The sequence below is a fragment of the Nanorana parkeri genome, unplaced genomic scaffold (assembly GCF_000935625.1).
Source record: "Nanorana parkeri isolate BGI_ZX_2015 unplaced genomic scaffold, ASM93562v1 scaffold750, whole genome shotgun sequence".
NCBI classification, from domain to species: Eukaryota; Metazoa; Chordata; class Amphibia; order Anura; family Dicroglossidae; genus Nanorana; species Nanorana parkeri.
In genome coordinates, this window is record NW_017307018.1 from 265,468 (window position 1) to 271,467 (window position 6,000).

Below are 6,000 nucleotides of genomic sequence, written 5' to 3' on the forward strand. Positions count from 1 at the left end.
CATACCTACTCTGAAAGTAATAAATCTAGTTGATCAGCAAAGGAAATAATCAAGTAGCATCGTGGTCAGCAATTGCAGCCCCTATTTTGCCTCATGACAGGTTTACTTTAAATAGAAAGTATATTGCATTTTCAGTGAGCCTATATTTTAAGTTATTATTACTGGAGTTCCCTTAACATTCTTTTTATCTGACAGTTTATAGGGTGATAAGAAAGTGGTACAAATCGTTTAATTTGTTTAATTGTTGGCTAAATTGTTTAAAGACAAACTCCAGCTACGATGTTTTTGTTTGTTTTGTACAGATGGGGAAAGGTTAGCAGCTCTGTTTGTTTTTTTGCTGTCTGTACTTTCTGCTCCAATGACAGGTAATGATTGGATATCTCTCTGATGGGAACAGAGACATCAAAATCCAAAAAATTTTTTTTATTTGAGTGGGGGAGGGTTAGAACGTTTTGTGCCTTGTCCACACAATCTAATTTCTTACCCCATCTATCTAACACTAGAAAAAAAAAGTTTTGGCAGTTGTTGCACTTTAAGTGGCATGGCATATAACACACTAATAAGGAGATGTTGAGCACAGATAGCAAATTGTAATTTGCACTTAGCAAATAAGAACAGATGCCAAGAATCACTTCTGGGATACACTAGTGGTACTGTGCAGTGTCCATATATAAAGGATAAGTGGACTGTCCATACATACAGGGCAAAATAGATAATAGAAATTACACTTAGCATAAGGATCAAGGGAAGAGCTACTGAGGAGTGTCACATACAGAATAGGATCCAATAATGAGAATTACATACAGCATACAGAAAAAGAAATTTGCTGATGTGCAAAGTCCATACATATTGGTATAAATTTAAACTGAGAAATACACAAAGCATGCAGAGGATGTAAAGTGGTATTCTTGTGATTATACATGGCACTCTGTGTGAGCGGGATGGAGAGTGTGCAGTGTGAGATGTAATAGGGGTGCAAACTGAAGAATAGTGGGGGATACAGATTGCAAGTAATGGGGGATGCAGGGGTATAGAGTGTGGGGTAGTGGGAGATGGAGGGTGAAAAGTGAGGTGTATGGGATTTACAGAGAGATTAGTGGGGGATGCAGGTGGTGCAGAATGTGGGGAAGTGAGGGGGGAAGAATGTGAGGTAGTGTTGAAGATATCTTGAATACAAGTGGTGCAGAGTGCAGATGATGCAGGGGGTACAGCGTGTTGCAGTAGTGGGGAATAATGGGGGTGCAGAGTGAGGTGTAATGGGGAGATGCAGGGGGTGCAGATTGTGGGGCAGAAGAAGGTGCATGGGGAGTGTATGAGAAGGCCTCTCAGGCAGGCTGTACATGGCCCCATGATTTCTAATAGACATGTGCGATTCGTTTCGTTCCGAATCGAAATTCGGACAAAATTTCGGAAATTCATAGTTTCGGAGCCTCCGAATTTCCGAAATATAACATATCCGAAATCACCCGAATCCGATATTTCGAACGAATTTCATCCAAATCCTGTGCATGCACTGTTAACATTTAAACGGATAAAAACAAATTAAGAAAATGATTTTAATGTCCCTTTAATAGTAAAGACTAGGGCACAGCAACCAGAAATGACAAATGTGCCAATTCTGCTACAAGTTGAATTTTCGGGAATTTGTCCGAATACGAATCCCGAATCAGATCCGAATACAAATTCGATTCCCCAACCGAAACACATACTGTATAGGATCCAAATTCCAAAAACGAAATAAACTAAATCCGAAACGAAACTAATTTCTAGCCGCTGCACAAGTCTAATTTTTAATGGAGGACCTAACTACACCACTCTAAACAGCAGGGTGCATGAGCTTTGCTGCTTGCAATGCTGTAATGGTGACTCAGTTGTATCACACCACTGTATGGGGACCTCTGCTCTTACACAGGTTGCAGATATCTTAAGCTGCAGCTTTTCTACTGGGGCACCACTTACAGCTCATTTACACCATAGCATGTGTTATTCTGCACATAACATTCACACTCTAGAATGTGATTTCTAGCTTGCACTGTGCCAAGGTACACCATGCCACAATGCATTGTGCCATGCTGAAATGAGCTTTTAATACGGATTGCAGTGCACTCTTATTTTTGTTCTTTTTTAATGGACTACTTGTTCCCTTGTACAAAAATGCTATAAATGGACACCAATGCAGCGTGTTGCTGTGAACTGAAGCCATGATATATAAGGGTATTTGCATTGTCTTTGTGTTGGCCCAACACTGATGGTATGTATGAGCCCTTAGTGTTCTGCAGCAGCCTTAATGTTTTTAATTTGCCTTTTACACAGCTGCAGATTTGGCTGTATAGTAATAATAGCACATTGACTGTTCTTTCTTGCTGCATGGAATTGCTCTTCCGGTTTATGTTGTAGCCTTTGTAAGTGAGGGGAAAAAAAAAAGTATGCTCACATTACTGTGAATCATCCTTATTTATCCATTTGTCTCTAGATTAGGATTACTGAGGCCCCATAAAATATTTTTTTATAAATGTGTATCTGCACTATGTGTGTGTGTTTACAGGTATTATTTAATAATTTTTTTATGGATTTCCAAGTCATTGAATACAGGTATATGTCTAAACCAGTGGTTCTCAACCTGTGTAACCTCGGGACCCACATGTTTCCTTGGTCATTAACATGTGGTTGTTGAGCTTTTTGGAGCTTTGAGCCTCAAGCTACAAAACGCTTAGGCGTGAATCAGGGTTTAGCCGAACAGTGGATCCAAAAACAAAATATAGATACAAGTATTCATGTAAACTGTTCTTTTTGAGACTTAGTTTACCAGTTGCACCTGTAGCTATATAATATCAAAAAACATATTTTGTTAAAGCAAAGGTGTTAATATCTGTGAAACATAGCTAAACTGCTACATTTGTAAATTATATTATAGAGCTGAGAACTGAAGGCTTTCAAAATAAATGTTTACATTACATTACAAAGTTGATTCAGCGTTGGTAGTCTATTGCTTTGTTGTTTCTAATAGAAGATTTTGTCCTGTGGTAAAGCGGTTTAAGTTGCTATTTATAGTACTGTAATATTCAATTATTTGAATTCCATTGCTTTGGCAAGTCAACCATCCCCTTTGATCAGTTAAAGATTATAAGCCAAAGTGTCCATCACTGGCACTTTAAGCTGCAAGTTCACAATGCTTATATAATGTTCTTTTATTATGTGCTGTAGTGAATAGACTGAAAGTGATGAGGATGCATTTTAGTGCTTGAAATTGTATAAAGCTGTTAGTTTAGACCAGTGGTTCTCAACTCGTGGGTCGCGACCCAAAAGTGATACCTGTTCATATATGAGCACTCAGGCACCTGTAACTTGACATCTGATGCTCAAAAATGTATATGAGCTACTTATGAAGCTGTATGGGGTATTTTTTCCCCCATGGACTTAAATGGAAGCACCTGAAAAACACTTGAAAATTTCTGAAAATTAGTATTTTTCAGGGCTAAACATCTCCTTCTCCTAGTAGTTAGCTTTCCATTGGCTAAACTAAATTTGCTCAAGACTGAATATGCCAGAAAAAAATCACAAACAAAAATACAGGTAGCCCTCAATTTATGCTGGGGTTAGGTTCCTGAGGGAATGGTTGTAAATAGAAACCGGTGTAAATTAAAACCCAGGATATAATGTAAATCAAAGGGAAGTGAGGGAGTTATCTTCCAGACCTTTCCTCAAAATTGACATAATAATAAAATACAGGTACATTCTATTTAAAGCTGCTGCATGAGCTCACACGATGAGCTTTAAATATACAGGCAGTCTCCGGGTTACATATAAGATAGGGACTTTAGGTTTGTACTTAAGTTGAATTTGTATGTAAGTCGGAACAGGTAAATTTTTTAAGTGTAACTCCAGCCAAAAATGTATTTTTTTGTTTTGAATAGCGTAGGGAAGGGTCATGGTTCTTTTGCTGTCTGTTCCTGTTGTTCAGAAGATTATAATATAATTTAAAAACATTTTTTATTTAACATGACAGCAAAAAAAAGTTTTTTTCTATTTTAAATTTTATTTTATAAACTTTATTTTTTATTATTTGTTTGCATTTTTAATTGTTATTTATTTAACTTTCTGTTTACTTTTTTTGTCTTTTTAATTAAATTTTTAAATTTGTTTACACCTTTTTTTATTTATTTTTTGTATTTTAATGCTGGGAGCCATAGCCAGCCTACTATTGGATATTTCAAATTGCAATAGCCAATAGCAGGCTGGCTATTGCATCTGCCTGCTGTCAGTCAGCAGAGGAGGGCCCTGAAGCAGAAAATTCTCTATCAGGTCCCCCCATGCTGATTGACAGCAGACAGTGGGCGGGAACAATAGCCGGCTTGCTATTGGCTATTGCATTTTACAATATCCAATAGCAGGCTGGGTATGGCTCCCAGCCTGCAATAAAGAGTAGGCAGGGGGCAGGGCAGAGGAGCCGCGGCCGGACAGGGGAAGCCGACGGAACGGCTGAAGAGGAAGCCGGAACATCAGCAGAAGTACGTGGGGCATCGGCGGTTTGCAGTGGTCTGAAGAGGAAGCCGGCACATCAGCGGAAGTACGTGGGGCATCGGCGGTATGCAATTTTGTTTTAAATACTCACCTGATCCCTGAATCCATCGACAAGCGCGGCCTCCCGTGTCCCAAGCTGTTAAAAGCTGCATACAGAGCGTGCTGGTTACTACTTAAACTGGCGCACGCTGTGTGCAGCTTCTGAGAAGATACGCTATTAGCATAGCGGGGAAGCCGGCTGCGCATTTTGCATCGCTCCCGCTACGCTAATAGCGTATCTTCTCAGAAGCTGCACACAGCGCGCGCCAGTTTAAGTAGTAACCAGCACGCGCCGTATGCAGCTTGTAACAGCGTGGGAGACGGGAGGCCGCACTTTTGGTGGATACAGGGATCAGGTGAATATATATATATAAAAAAAAGTTTGTTTTATGCTCCCGGGGATAAAATGTCCCGGGATTTTGTTTTTAAAAATGTTGTCACCTTACCTTGGCCTGGTGGTCAGTGGGGGGCTCCATGGACTCTGGTTGGGGGGGGTGTCTGCTGTGGCCCCAGCTGCAGTGGCAATCTCCCTCTGCCGCCTGTTTGTCACCTGCACCCGGCCGGCCGGACCGCATCCTATGCGGCGGCTGCTCGGTCCTCAAGGGGGTCCTCAGAAGGACCCAACGGGCTGCCCTCTACAGCGCTTGATTACAGGGCCGCGCCTGCCTGATCCAGCCAGCCGGATCGCATACCGAGGCGATCCGCGCTGGCTGTACCAGGTAGACGCGGCATGTTAGAGGGCCCCCTGCTGGAGCCTCCCGAGCACCTCCTTGAGGAGCAGCGGCCGCACCATTCACAGAGCCGCGTCGGATGCGGAGGGCGGGCGGCCGGGTGTAGGTGGCAGCGGCCGGGGGTCAAGGGGCCGTTCTCGGTGGCATCAGAAAGGCCCGGGGGGCAATTGCCACCCTGCCCCCCGGCCCAGTCCGCCCCTGCCGTAAAGTAAGCCTCTAAAACCCCTTATCAGATTTTCCTTCCTACAGATTTTCCTTCCTATTGCTTGATGCCGCAGATGTTGTTGCGGATGCAGATGGAGAATTTTGTGGAGAGGGAAGATGTTTTATAAATGAGGAGGAAGAGTTTAGGCCTTTGCTGTCGCCTGGTATTATTGAGCTGCTGCTGCTGCTGAGCTCTTTAGTGCGTAGTCATGTGTTTCCTCATACATGTTGTACTCAAATGGCTGGTGCATTTATGACAGCTGATACACTGCAGCCAGAGTCAGAAAAAGCCCACACTCCACAGCTCTTTAAATTTGTTATTCAGTTGTTCATTAACTTGACGCTACCCAATTTCTAACAAGCACATACCTGAAGTCTATATTTTTAATATTATGGGGATCACTTGGGATAAGGAAATAGGAAGGGGCTTCGGTTTAGGTTTCAAAGTGTTTTTGTGCACTCTGTTGTAACATTTTATTAAACCTTTAGGTATATGTAGTGTGGT